The sequence below is a fragment of the Hibiscus syriacus genome, unplaced genomic scaffold (genome assembly GCF_006381635.1).
Source record: "Hibiscus syriacus cultivar Baekdansim isolate YM2019G1 unplaced genomic scaffold, ASM638163v2 tig00116958_pilon, whole genome shotgun sequence".
Taxonomy (NCBI): domain Eukaryota; kingdom Viridiplantae; phylum Streptophyta; class Magnoliopsida; order Malvales; family Malvaceae; genus Hibiscus; species Hibiscus syriacus.
Genome location: NW_024063484.1, coordinates 1377308 through 1392827, shown reverse-complemented (window position 1 = coordinate 1392827; position 15520 = coordinate 1377308). Strand labels below are relative to the sequence as shown.

Sequence of the window (15520 nt, the reverse complement as noted above, 5' to 3'; positions counted from 1 at the left end):
TCGGAAAATTCCCGAAAAAATTCCTAAAAATTATTTTAAGCGATTTTGAGATACTTACAAAGATCGGTTCAAATTTTTGAACGGCGGAGAGCTCGATTTCAACGAATCGAAAAATTTGATCGCTTCATCTCCTCACACGCCGCCATCAACAGAGACCAAAGATGACACCGGCGGACTCGAAACGATGCAAGGAACACGATGGTGCGGGAGGTGTCGTAAACGGATGACCCGATCGTCGTGAATCGATGAAAAACCAATTGAAATCGAGTTATTACCGACGATACTTCCAACTAAAATTAACGACGAACGGAGATGATTCACGATGAAAGGTTTGAGGGGTTTTGTTCCTCAGTTGACAATGAACACGATGGTGGTTTCGGCTCGTCGATCGGAAGTCGGACGGCGAGTAAATCGGAGTTGAAAGAGGGGTTGACGGGAGAGGGAAAACTGGAAAAATTTTCAGAAACATACGGGAGATTGGGGATTTATAATATCTCATAATTAAAAATGGCTAAACCAAGAGTTTAGCCACTGAACTTCCTGCACTTCATAAAACGGTATACTAACTTTAAAATTTTGCAATTTAACCCACTGTTTCTTTCAAAATACCAAATTAAATCCACCACTTTATAATTTCTTAATTTTAGCCCATAAATTGGGGTGTTACAATAACCCTATGAATGAGTAAGTTTAAATTAGTAAATTGATCTAAGATAATAAAAGAAATAAATTAAGTAAACGACTAAAATAACCCTATGAATGAGTAAATGGCTGAAATGTCCTTTTGGGACCAAATTACTAAGCTATCTTTAAGAGTTGAAAAGGATAAAATATTGTAAGTCTTGAAATGCCTTAAAAATTATAAGACTAAATTATCAATGATGTGATCAAAAGATTAAAAGGCTATAAGCTGAAGAATTTTTGAAATATATCTTCCGGTTAGAAAAGGTTAAAAATACCTTTAGAGGTAAAATTACTGAGATGTTGCTGTCACGCTCGACGAGTACAGATGAGCACTATTAATGATAAGTAGTATTAAATTAATTTATAAAATATTAAATTATAAAGAATTAAACATACAATTATAAATTAGTTAAAAATCAAAATGTAATTTAATTAAAATACAATATATATATATAACATTAGTTTTTAGGGTAAACTATTTCATTGACCACCTAACTATTTACCCCTTTTACTTTAACAACCAAGTTTTCAATTTTGTCATCGGGTCACCTAATTATTTAAATCTTGTCAATCAAGCCACATGCTGTTAAATATTAACAGAGGAGATGATGTGACAGGTAATAAAATTTGTATAATTACACATTTAATCCTCATTACTTACACATTCTATTAATTTGATCGTAACTTTTATTTAATTCAATAAATCTAATCCTCAATCCAATGGTGACATGTGTTACTATGTGACTGAATGTTTTTTAATATTTTTATTTAATAAAATTTTCATCCAATCAAATTGTGCCACGTGTCACCAACTGAATGAATAGAAAATAAATTAAATCAATAACCATAACTGGTGGGGTTTGAACCCGAGATGCAAGCCTAAAAAATTGAATATCCTAACCACTAAGCTAGACCACTAAATTTGTATAATATACAGAATATAATCTATATTATTTATAAAATAGTTAATGGTAAAAAATAACCTTATAAAGACTCAAACTTGAAATAATTGAATAGTATGAAAATATAAAATATATATAAACAACTATTACAATAGATTAATAACTGAATATATTTTATTTATATTTTAAATTACATTTAATACAAAAATTAAGATAAAAGTGAATTGAATATGTTATAATTGAAATGTATTATTTTAAATATTTTAAATTAATAAATTGTCTTCATTATTCTAATTTTATTGAAATAAAATGAATTATATCTTATATTTTAAAATACTATAACGTCGATCGGATTCTAATTTTATTTAATAACTCTATATTAAAATAGACTAATTCAATAAAATTAAGTTTCCCCTAAATTTTTATTCAAATATATAATGAATAAATAATAAAATATAAAATTCTCACTCTAACCGGGATATAAACAAGTCAATGCATAAGTTAAAATGCTTACTATGATAAGCCCTCAACTATTAGAAAAATTCCAAGTCAATGAAACACTTCGTTATATTTCAATTATAATATATTAAATTTTTTTATTTTTTCATTAAAATGATTTAAAATATAATACATTCACATATTAATCAGTTATAATATTTGTGTATATATATCATATTATCGTATTATTCAATTATTCTATGTTGGAGTTTTTATTAGGTCATTTTCCTTTTTTTATTGCCATTAACTATATATATATTATGTAGTGATAGATTTGTCATTTGAATGGTGCAACCTAGTGGTTGGGGCGTTTTATTCCTCTTCTCACTTGTTGGGTTCAAACCCGTCTAGCAGTGGTTATTGATTCAATTTATTTTCTATTCATTTAATTGGTGACATGTGACACCATTTGATTGGATGAAAATTTATTAAATTAAATAAAATATTAAGGAAAAATCCAATCAAATAGTGACACATGTCACTATCGGATTGATGATTAAATTTATTGAATTAAATAAAAGTTATGACCAAATTAATAGAATGTGTTTGTATTGAGGACTAAATGTGAAATTATACAAATTTTATTAACTACCACGTCATCTCCTCCGTTAATATTTAACGGTTGGTGGCTTGATTGACAAGATTTAAATAGTTAGGTGACCCGATTGACAAAATTGAAAAATTGACGGTTAAAGTAAAAGGGGTAAATAGTTAGGTGGTGAATTCTATAGTTTACCCTAAAACTAATATTTTATAAATATTGTATTTTAATTAAATTACATTTAGATTTTTAACTAATTTATAATTATACGTTTAGTATTTTATAATTTAAATTAATTTAATAGTAACGGTGTTCATCAACGCTCGACGAACATTGTAGAATTTTTCAAATTAATGATACGTCTTTATTGCATTAAAATAATTAAAATAGTATTGTCTGATAAATGATACAAGAGGAATATTCGTATAAGAAAAAAAATGGCTAAAAGAAATCTTATATGTAGTAAAAAAACTGAAACATTATTATGGAAAGTTATCATAATACAAATGTGAGTATATAATTCTGAAAGTGATTATTCTCGTTGTAATGAATTTTCTGCAAACCAACCGGTCCCTAAATGAAATGAGATAACTACAAAAAAAAAATGTTTCGAAAGGAGCAAAATGGGAAATAAAAATTTTCATCCTTCTTTTACATGCAGACCTTCATAAATCCTTGGAAACGGCTTTGTTTCCCACTTAGCTTTTCTGCCTCTTTTCTTCACAAAAAATCAATAGAAGAATCCAGGTTGGTTCCCGGTGATAGGCCGTTTCCGTTACCTCGATGTTCTTGACATTAAACGACAATGCAAAGTACTAGCCGATTGGTTCCTTCAAATCATCGGCTTTCTCAAGTTCCGGTCACCCGTATTTCTCCCTATTCAATATGTTCTCGTACTTCACTCAAATGCAGCAGCTCTGTTTCAAGCTCATTACTTGGTAATTTTAAACCATTTTTTCTTTGGACTGTTCGACCGTTGAGAAAATGAAAGAAACTTGAAGAAATATTTTATAGGATTTTTGTTTTTGGATATAAGAAGAAATGGTTGAAGTACAATGATGAAAGTGGACTGCATTGAAGATAGTGTAATGAGAAACTAAAATAAATTTATTGAAATGTAATGGTATTTAGTAATTTATATTGCTAGTAAATAGTAGAAAACTTGTAACTTTAGTTTGAATTGTTCTGAAATTCGAATACTTTTGATTTCCCTTCCATTTGATTACTGAGAAAATGCAGGAAAAAGTAGGATATGAGTATTCGGTAGTTTTTTACTAGACATAGTAAACTGAACCCACCCTTTCTTTTTTCAGTTAATGATGAAACGAAGTTTTTTGAGGCGGCGAAAAATGGAAATTTAGTGCCCCTTCACCGTTGCATTTTCTCCGATCAGCTAAATCCGGTGCTTGCTTACCGGTGTTTGGTTAAAGAAGATGATAGAGAGGCACCAAGTTTTCTTTTTGAGTCAGTGGAGCCAGGTCCAAGGGTTTCTAGTGTTGTAAGAGCTTTAACTACATGCTTACTTGTATCCATTTTCATGATTTTGTTTGACATTGGAGTTTGATTGTATTAGGGTCGTTATAGTGTCGTTGGGGCTCAACCAACAATGGAAGTTGTGGCAAAAGAAAATAAAGTTATGGTTATGGATCATGAGGAAGGTTGCTTGACCGAGGAGGTTGTCGAAGATCCAATGTCGATTCCGAAGAGAATCTCAGAAAGCTGGAAACCCCTACTTATCGATGATCTTCCTGATGCATTCTGTGGTGAATAATGGGCCCTTCGCATGTTTAATTATCATAAATCTTGATACAATATGTTTTGCATATGATGACAAAATGCTGATGGTTTGCCTCTCTCATCAGCATTCCTTATTGAATATGTTTTGATCTCATTTGATGTTTCTTTCTTGCAACTTCGATTTGCTATGCTCAAATTAAGGAAAGAGGACTCATAGTTAGTTAGCTGTTTTCGCCTTGTCGGCAAGTTAATGGCTTGCTTCTTGTTTAGTGACATCTGCAGATTGATGGTTTGGCATAAAACTTTTGAGTGTGTATTTGTACATCTGAAAAAGGAGACGTGTCAACAAATACCAATTGGTTTGAACGCTGATTTGTACTAAATTGTGCTCTGTTTCCATGGAAAGGAAGAGAGCAAGCTTATAATTCAGTAATAACGACATATACCTGAAGTTAATATTTAGCAATAATGACAAAACATGATCATATATTGCAGAAGAGCATATGCATGGCTTTTATGATTTTCTTAGAGATTTTATGGCCATAACATGTTATATGATGTTTATGCCATTTATTATATATCCAGAAGATATTGGCATCATTAATGATCAATTGTTGAATTTCGAAAATCTTGGGATCGGAGTGCTTCAAAATTGCATGGTTGGTTAGTATAGAATACCTGCATATACATGCACAAATGAACTATAAGTTCTGGATTTGGCTAAAAATTATATAACTTTCTGGTATTGAACTGTGTGGCTTGTAAGATTCTCCTATTGTATTATAATTTCTATGCTGTGCAGGTGGGTGGATTGGTTATTTCTCCTACGATACAGTTCGCTATGTGGAGAAGAAAAAACTTCCGTTTTCGAAGGCACCACATGATGACAGAAATCTCCCAGACATACATCTAGGGCTCTACAACGACGTCGTTGTATTCAATCATGTGGAAAACGTATTTGTTTATTCCATCAACAATACACAGTTCAGGATCTTAGTTTATAAATCAATTCTGCAGGAAACATATACATCCTGGTGGAGTAATATTGACTGTTCCTTTTATTTGCAGAAAGCATATGTAATTCACTGGGTGAGGCTAGACCGACACTCCTCTGTCGAAAAAGCTTATAATGAAGGAGTTAAGCACCTGGAGAAGTTGGTGGCTAGACTACAGGATGATGATCTGTAAGTTCTAGTTTATTCTGACATACTTTGATTTCATTCTTAGCCCAAAGCTATCTCCAGGTTCCATAGATTTGCACACCCATGATTTTGGTCCTTTAAAGAAATCAAATATGGAAAGGGAAGAGTATAAGAAGGTTGTACTTAAGGCAAAAGGGCATATTCTGGCAGGGGATATTCTCCAGATTGTATTAAGTCAATTTTTCGAACGGCAAACGTTTGCCGATCCGTTTGAAATATATAGAGCTTTGAGAGTTGTTAACCCAAGTCTTATATGGCTTACTTGCAAGTTAGTTTCTTGTTCATTAATTCTCTAGTTGTGAATCTGTGAACTATTTCAACTGTTATGTTTATAATTTGATATCCCCTTCCAGTCCAGAGGAGGTATTCTAGTTGCTTCAAGTCCCGAAACTCTTACCAGGATAAAGAAGGTAAACTTTTAAACTCTTTCGGTTACAGAATTTTTTGGCCTTTTTCTCTGAGTTGATGCCATGAAACACTTCAGTTGGCTGTTCTAAGATCTCAAATTTTGTTTCTGCCATGAACAGAATAAGATCGTAAATAGGCCATTGGCCGGAACGGCGAGGAGAGCAAAAACACCAGCTGAAGATGATATAGCTGAAAAGAAATTGCTAAGTAATGAAAAGGAACGTGCAGAACACATCATGCGTGTTGATTTGGCACGCAAAGAGTCGGAAAGGTTTATAATTTAGTTTTTCATTCAAATTTCTTCTGTGCATGAAAGAATTTCATTCTAAAGAAATGAAATTTGTAGTTTCATTTAAAACTTCATGTTTCTTCTGCTTAGGTCTCTAAAATGGTTCTGTAGAGGTGGAGAATCTGATGGCTGTCGAGCAGTATTCGCATGTGATGCACATAAGCTCCACGGTAACATCATTACTCTGTAGGGACATGGCCTGCATATAAATGATCATTTGCCTTTCTGAAACTTAAATGATGCAGGTTACTGGTGAGTTGCAAGATCATCTCACTAGTTGGGATGCCCTCCGTGCTGCACTTCCGGCCGGAACCGTTAGCGGAGCACCAAAGGTTCAATGCTTATAATTTACATGTTTTAAGCAAATCCCATTTTCTAAAATGTGGACTGAATATTTAAGTGCTTGCCTTAATTCTGAGATTATGGTCCCGCCACCATAAATAGGTGAAGGCCATGGAGCTAATTGACGAGTTAGAGGTGTCGAGACGAGGCCCTTACAGTGGAGGTTTCTGGGGCATTTCGTTTGACGGCGATATGGATATTGCATTGGCTCTCAGGACCATTGTTTTCACTACTGAAACCCGTTATGACACAATGTACTCATACAAAGATGCTGGCGCCATTGCCAAGAATGGGTAGTGTATCTTCAAGCTGGTGCTGGTTTAGTGACAGATAGTGATCTCGATGCCGAGCACCGTGAATGCGAAATCAAAGCTGCAGGCCTTGGTCGTTCCATTGACTTGGCTGAGTCCGCATTCGTTAATAAATGACGCAGACTTTTCATCCCTATGGCACCTTAAGAAAACAAGCAAATCTCTTTAAAGTTTTACTTCGCTCATTTTAATCAACTCACTTGGTGATTCAGCTGAATAAGTGAGTCCTATTTCAAATACGGAAATCAAGTGTGTCACTTTCCAAACTGTTTCCACTGGAAGTAATGTCTGCAATCGTTACTCGTCTGACTCTTTCTTGAAGAAGAATGAGATCTATAATCTCGACCATTTGTTCGGACAACACTACCTTAATTAAGTTGCGAAGACTTAGATATGTATTCTTCGATAAACAAATTTCTCACTTTAACAACATATTCTTTATTTCTTTTCTGAAATCTCTTAAATATATATTCTTTAATAATGATTGTTAACGAATCCAAACCTCGCTAAGTCTGAAAGTATGAAATAACTTAATCTTTACATTAATAAAGTCATTGCAGGTATCAATTTTGCTCATAATTGTATCACCGCCTGTAGTATCATGCACACTACGATCCCAATAATCAACGACAATTTAATTTTTTAGTTGTTAATTCATTTAATTAATTAAGACTCTTTTTTTCTTGTCAAATTCGTTGTGCTCGTGAAATTGGAATTTGTTCCACTTCGTAAAATCTTTATATCCATAGTTGTCTTGTCCAACACAAAATCATTCAAAAATTTTATAATTATTAATATATATATATATATATATATATATATATATATATATATTATTACCTTTTCCAGATCCGTCATTTTCTTCTTTTTCTCTCCATCATTTTCTTCTTCCTTGTGGTCACTGTTATTGAAATGAAGAGTCAAAGATAAAGCCTTGACAATTTGGAACTTATTTCTTTATAGAAGAGTCAAAGGACCTTTAAACTAATAAACAAACTAATAAATACATATATAAATAAAATAATAAACCAGCATATTCATGAATATAAATTAAAAAAATGTAACACCCCAATTTAGGGGCTAAATTTAAAAAATTATAAATTGGTGGATTTAATTGGTATTTTGAAAGAAATGGTGGATTAAATTGTAAGATTTCAAAGTTGACAGACCATTTTAAGAAGTACATGAAATTTAGTGGCTAAACCCATGATTTAACCATTTTTTATATGTTGAATTATAAATCCCCGTGCACAGGTTCAACAGAAATTTTTCAGTTTTTCCTCTCCAACAATCATTCTTTCAACTCCGATCTATTCGTCGTCCGACCTCCGATCGACGAGCCGAAACTACCATCGTGTTCGCTGTCAACCGAGGAACAAAATCCCTCAAACCTTTCGTCGTGAATCGTCTCTGTTCATCGTTAATTTCAGTTGGAAGTATCGTCGGTAATAACTCGATTTCAATTGGTTTTCTGTCGATTCACGACGATCCGGTCATCCGTTTATGACACCTCCCGCATCATCGTGTTCCTTGTATCGTTCCGAGTCCATCGGTGTTCTCCGTCTTCGCTGGTGCGTGGAGGGGTGACACCGTCAAAGTTTCCGACGTATTGGAATCAAGCTCTCCGCCATTTAAAATTTTGAACCGAGCTTTGTAAGTGTCTCAATATCGCTTAAAATAATTTTTAGGAATTTTTTCGAGAATTTTCCGACACCGTAGTACTGTTCACTCGCCAACCCTCGAGAGTGGGCATCGTGTGGGTGATAATTTAGTAATTAATTTATGTTTTGGTGCAATTTGTGTAAAATCCGGGTGTTAGATTGGTAAATATTTGAAGAATGTGTCTAATTTGGTAATTAATTTCTGTTAGGGTGATATTTGTGTAAAATGGTCGATTGTTGACCGTTGACTACAGTTGACCAGAACTTCGATTGGCTTTGACCGGGCATTAAACAACCTTTGACGTTGACCGAATATACCTATCATAACATTTTTCGACTTTTCGAATCCGATTCCGCAGTCTGTTTTTCAAAATTCGGACCCGAAGGCCTCGAAGTGTCCAGTCAAACCCGTTGACCTTGATTTTGACCGAAAATTCTAAATTTTTGAAAAGTCATATTTTATGCTTTCGACGTCCTGAGTCTGAATCCGAAGTCCGTTTTGCCAAATTCGAACCCGGTAAGCTGTTTTTGACTGATTTATCACCCGATTCGATTAAGCTATGTTTTTGATGTAATTTCTGTTGATATGGATCCGACGAAATATTGGAAGATGATTTCAAGATTGAGGATGTTTTAATGGAATTTAATGGTCGATCAGTATTGCACGAAAATCGAGATAATACTTTTCTACCTCTTTATGCTTTATGGAACATGTTGATATTGGTAAATGCCTGAATAAGATAATGTTGATCACTTTTGTGGAGTTGATTAATTTATACACTCGATATGAATGTGGTAGAAATTCGGTAACTGAATTCGGATCGAATGATTAATATAAGAGATTGAGAGAATGTTAGAATTAAATTACAAGTTGTGTGATTTGTGATAAAGAAATCAGCTATGGATTTGTAACTTATATTTTAAAGGTTAAATGTTAAAGGTACTTGGATGAGAAATTATGAGAATACTCCGGTAGGGTAAAATTACGAAAATACCCTTATGTTTGAGGATGACAAGAATTATCCCTGGAAGTTGGTTAACAACTCTGAAAAGACATATTGATCCGATATAATTACAGATGTGCATAAGAAATGCTAGTTTTGCTTAAAAAATTTGGATAATTGGTTTTTAACCCTAAAAGGGTTTGTATAAGATACTATAAGTCTGTTAAGGAATCATTTCGAGATCAAAGAATGTTCGGGAAAGCAATTAACCCTTGGATCTCTAAAGTATAATTATTTTCGTTAAGAGTTAATACCGAAATTATCTGATTAAGAAATTACAAAAATGCCCTTGAGAGGTAAAAATAGTCCAAGTTGACTCTGAATGAGGAAATAACACGAGAATTTATTTTTAAATCGATAAATTATTGATTTGATTGTTGAGATCCTATTTTTGTATGGAAAATTCTGATAATCCGTTAGTAACATCTGAGAAGGCATTTAACTTGGAAATCTCCGACTTGAGTAAGTACGTGAAGAATAATAATTTATCGATGGTGATATTTTGTCAGAATAGTTCAAAGAGACTGTCATAGATGATAAGTTTCAATTAAATAATAAGACCGAACGAAAGGAAATGATTGAAATATTCTAGATTTGTAAAATGACCAAAATACCCCTGGAATGGAAATGACTCAAGAATGTCACCAAGCTCAGGAATGAATGGATATACTCAAGCTTTGAAATGAATAGAAAAACGTTGAGCACCAAAATGACCAAAATACCCTTATTGCCTAGAATAAGTAAATGTCTTGGATTAATTAAGAAATCCAAATAATCATGGATGTTGTGCTACCAATAAATGTTATGGAACGCAGCTTAAGTGATCAACCAACGCTAGTGCTATATCATTACCTGAATGATATAGATATCACTTGAATGTTTGTTCGTCTTCTCAAATTTGGATCGATGATACTTCTGAAAGTACTTGGCTCAGCTCAACGCTAGAGCGTATACAGTACTAATAAGTGGGTATTCGTGAGACAATTCAACCACGAATACCAAAATGACTTTATTATATGACTAAATTGAACTGAAAGGAAATACAACATGTATTTGAAATTCAGAAACGTCTGAATTATTCTGGAAAACTCTAAAGTAACCGGGATAGACTTGCTTACTAAATGAACCAAGTAAACTCAATGACTGAGGATTAATTAGGTGAGTGGATGACTTTGGAAACATTGTTGAACTTACATGATGGATTGTCCTTATGGGTTATGAACCATGAATCAAGTACGTCTGTATTGCCTGATATCATTGAAACATGGAAATGAAATAAAGACCGTTGGAAGATCTATTCAGTGATGATTATGGGGATGATCTATGGATCTGCATTATGGTATTAAAGAGTGAATACACTGGAAGGATAATAAATTGACTTGTTGACATTCATCAGTTTGGGAGTTGTGTAACTGGAGTTGTTTGATAATACGGTCGATAGTCATATATTGTAAATGACTTGAATCTTTGATTCTATATTTCATCTAAAATCACTTCGGTCATGTTTGAAAAAGCAAGTAACGCAGAAGGAAAAGATTCTGAATACCTCATTTGGTTCAACTGGGCTGAAATTCTATGAATTCAAAGTATATTTATGAATACCCCTGATTGTTTGGGTAATAGAATCACTCGCAGTAAATCTGAATTTAAAATTATTATGTATAAAGGTTCATGAACGTTTTCCTAATGCACACGAAAATATAGTGGGATTCTAAAGTATCAACCTTAAATGTCTGGCTAGATCGGTTAGTAATCGATTCTCCTCAATAGGACCTTGTTCCTGGAATTCGATCAAATTTCATAAGTTTCATGTTATCCATAATGATAACTACAATGGCCTCTGAAAATACTTGGATTCTCTAGTGTGTTCCCTATTTATTACTGAACTGTTTTATTTGTTTTAAAATGTGGTACACTGAATTCTATGGCTCCTATTTTATTGATGCACCAATTTATTGTGATGTTTTATGGATTAAGATGACTATCTGATTTTTGGTTTGAATTGGTATTTGATTACCATGTATATGGATTTATGGAATTTATGTCACGGTGCAATTGTATTTTTGATACGGATTTATAAAGTACAGCTCTGATCAAGCTGGAAAACTTTGACGGACCTAATGTGACTCTTGGGTAGGCTCACGGGCCCTAAAATGTTCCATTAGGTTGGCTCCCTTTTACTGTGTGCTTATGGTAAGCCCTATGGACTTACGGACTTAAGGATACAGGCCCCAAAGCTTATCCTTAGGTTGACTTCCTTTTCGTTGTGTGCTTAAGGTAAGCCCTATGGACGCAGTTCTAGGAACTGCGGATGGTGTACAAGAGAATGGTTTAAACTACAAGTTTCAAAAGTTAAATTTCATTATGATTTTATGAGATTTACTGAACTATCATTTGATAAGTGTACCTATTATGATTTTATTATACTGTTGGAACACACTAGACATCCTATTCGATCTCCTGAAAATGTCAAACTTTGAATGCTTCCTATGAACTGTGTTTTTTATGGCTTCAACTTGATGAACAACTAATGGAACCCCAGATTATTCTGCAAACTGGTATATATATGATTCAATAAGGAAATTATATGGATTTCCATTTATCTACATGTCATGTAGCATCATATGGTAGTTCTGTATTACTGAGCTTTCCGAAGCTCACTCTATTACTCAACATTGCAGAATTAAAAGAATTGTACCAGTGCAGCTATCGACATCAATAAGGGAGTTCTTCCAGCGTTGTTTTCAGAGTATGATACATGTGATTAGGGGGCATGTAATTGTATTTTGTTTTATATACGAGTCTGAAAATCTGTTTTATTTCTGAATACTAATAAATGATTTTATACGTTACATGTTTTAAGAAAAGTTTTAAATTTTCCGCTATTTTTACAGTGGGTCGCTCCGGTGGCCCTAATATGACACTCCAGATCGGATCGGGTTACCCGCATCGGTCTGAGGGGGTAACACAAAATATATTTATATACGTACTCGTTAATTTAATTAAATAAAAATAAATAATTATTTATTTATTTAACCTGACAAAAAAATAATATACATATGATTCACAAATAATTTATCAAATACATATTCGCTTATAGCCCTAATATTATGGAGGCCAAAAAATTCAAATTAATATGTGTTTATTCGAAATCATTTTATTGTTTAAATTTTATTATAAACAATTCATTTTCTTGTTTGATAGACGACAACATCAATCTTGATGTTGGTCGTCAAGTGTATGTATTAGTTGTTTCTCATTTACTTCTGCCTCACACGTTTTTTTACGTCTCTATGGTACGTTTTCGATCATTTGACAATTTTTTGTTTAATTTTTTTCTGTTGATGAAAACGGGTAAAGAAAACGAAAGAACACAAGAATTTTACGAGGTTCGGCAATGTGCTTACGTCCTCGGTGCCTAGGCAGCGCTAGAATTTTTATTCAATGATATTTTAGGTCTAGGTTACATCTCTATTTATAATAGAAAACCCTGGTACATAATTACAAAATTAACCCTGTACCGTACCGCGGGGGCTGCGCCCCCGCACCCCCAACCTACATAATTTGTAACCCCACAACGAGACTTTCTTTGTAAGGACAGTTGATGTTCGCTTCGCTCACTCCGCTCCATCTCCTGTCCTCTTTACTGGTATATTTATGAGCCATACCTAACAAATCTCCACCTTGGCGAATATCCTGCCCCTTGGAAACTTCAATGTGGGTTGGGTTACCTTGCTTCTTTAACAACTCGAAACATTCAACAAGTCCAAGCAATGCTTGAACTTGTCTGTCGTAACTGGCTTGGTGAACATATCAGCGGCATTTTCATCAGTATGTACCTTCTGAAACAAAACCTCTCCAGATGCAACCAACTCTCTGATCTTGTAGAACCTTACATCAATATGTTTAGTTCTAGCACGATACACCTGATTCTTAGCCAAGTGAATAGCACTTTGATTATCACAAAGCAACTGAACTCCACCTTGTTGAACACCCAACTCCTTCACTAAACCAGTAAGCCATAAAGCTTCTTTTGTAGCTTCAGCCGCTGCCATGTACTCAGCTTCAGTTGTAGATAGAGCCACAATAGATTGAACAATAGACTTCCAACAAATAGGCCCTCCACCAAGAGTAAAGACATACCTTGTCGTAGATCTTCTATTATCCAAGTCACCTGCATAGTCTGAATCCACATATCCTACAACCAAAGGATTATCCCGCTGACTCCCAAAAACAATTCCATGTCCCACAGTACCCTTTAAGTACCGAAAGATCCACTTGACTGCTTCCCAATGTTGCTTACCAGGTTTAGACATGTACTTACAAACTTGACTAACAGCATGAGCTAAATTAGGACGAGTACATACCATCGCATACATCAAGCAGCCAACAACATTAGAATACGGAACCTTTGCCATATCTTCAGCTTCCTTATCTGTCTTGGGGCACTGTTCTGATGAGAGCTTAAAGTGATTCGCCAATGGAGTGCTAACTGGTTTTGCGCTGCTCATCGCAAACCTTTCTAGCATTTTCTCAACATAACCCCGTTGAGATAGCCGCAGTTTCCTTGAGTCTCTGTCCCTGCAAATTTCCATTCCAAGAATTTTCTTTGCAGCACCTAAATCTTTCATATCAAATTCCTGACTCAATAAAGTTTTCAAACCGATAACATCATCCATGTTCTTCGCAGCAATCAACATATCATCAACATACAGTAATAGAAAAATAAAAGAACCATCATCAAGGCTCTTAACATAGACACAACAATCATACTCACATCGGTTGTAGCCAATCTTGATCATATAGGAGTCAAACCGTTTATACCACTGTCTCGGAGACTGTTTTAACCCGTACAAAGATTTCTTCAATCTGCAAACTAAATGCTCGTTTCCAGGTTGAGTGAAACCTTCAGGTTGCCGCATGTAGATCTGCTCCTCTAAATCACCATGCAAAAAAGCAGTTTTAACATCCATCTGCTCTAAATGCAAATCCCAACTAGCCACCAATGCAAGTACTGCTCGGATTGAAGTGTGCCTGACCACAGGAGAAAAGATTTCATCATAATCAACTCCTTTCTGCTGTGAAAAACCCTTCGCTACCAAACGAGCCTTGAACTTCTCCCCCTCTTTTTCTGTTACTGCTGGTTTCTTCTTATACACCCATTTGCAACCAATCGGCTTCTTACCCTCAGGAAGGGGAACTAACTCCCATGTGCGATTGTGATTCAAAGACTCCATCTCCTCAACCATGGCTGCCATCCACTTGTCGTTTTCCTGACTAGTAACGGCATCATGAAAAGTAACTGGATCATCACTGCTAACAGTAAGTGCAAAAGATACCAAGTCTTCAAAACCCAATCTGTTCGGAGGCTTTATATTCGTCCGTCTCACCCTGTCTCTGGCGAGACTATAATCCTGCAAATCATCCGTAGTGGAACCACCAGAAGTCGGTTGAGAAGTTTCTGGTTTCTCAACTGGAAACTGCTCGAAATCTACCACTGTCGTGTCTTGCTTCTGCTGCAACATAGACTGTTCATCAAAAACGACATCTCTACTAATCACAACTTTCTTCGCAACTGGATCCCAGAACTTGAATCCTTTGACACCTTTCTTGTAACCCAGAAAAATGCATTCCTTCGATTTTGCATCAAGTTTGGATCTCTCATCAGCAGGTACATGCACATAAGCAGGACAACCAAAAATCCGTAAGTTATCAAAACTAACATCATGACCAGTCCATACCTCTTCTGCAACTTTCCCAGCCAGCGATGCCCTTGGCGATCTGTTGATAAGGTAACACGCCATGTTAACAGCCTCAGCCCAGAAGTGTTTGGGAAGCCCCGCATTCAACCGCAAACATCTGGCTCTTTCATTCAACGACCTGTTCATTCGTTCCGCAACACCATTCTGTTGTGGTGTCTTGCGCACTGTAAAATGCCTCT

The 15520-nt window shown here is 34.7% G+C and overlaps 1 pseudogene; it reads left to right on the top strand.

The window, feature by feature from the left end:
• The first annotated feature begins 3430 nt into the window (after nucleotides 1–3430).
• LOC120189616 lies at nucleotides 3431–7158 on the top strand (annotated as a pseudogene).
• The last annotated feature ends 8362 nt before the right edge of the window (nucleotides 7159–15520 follow it).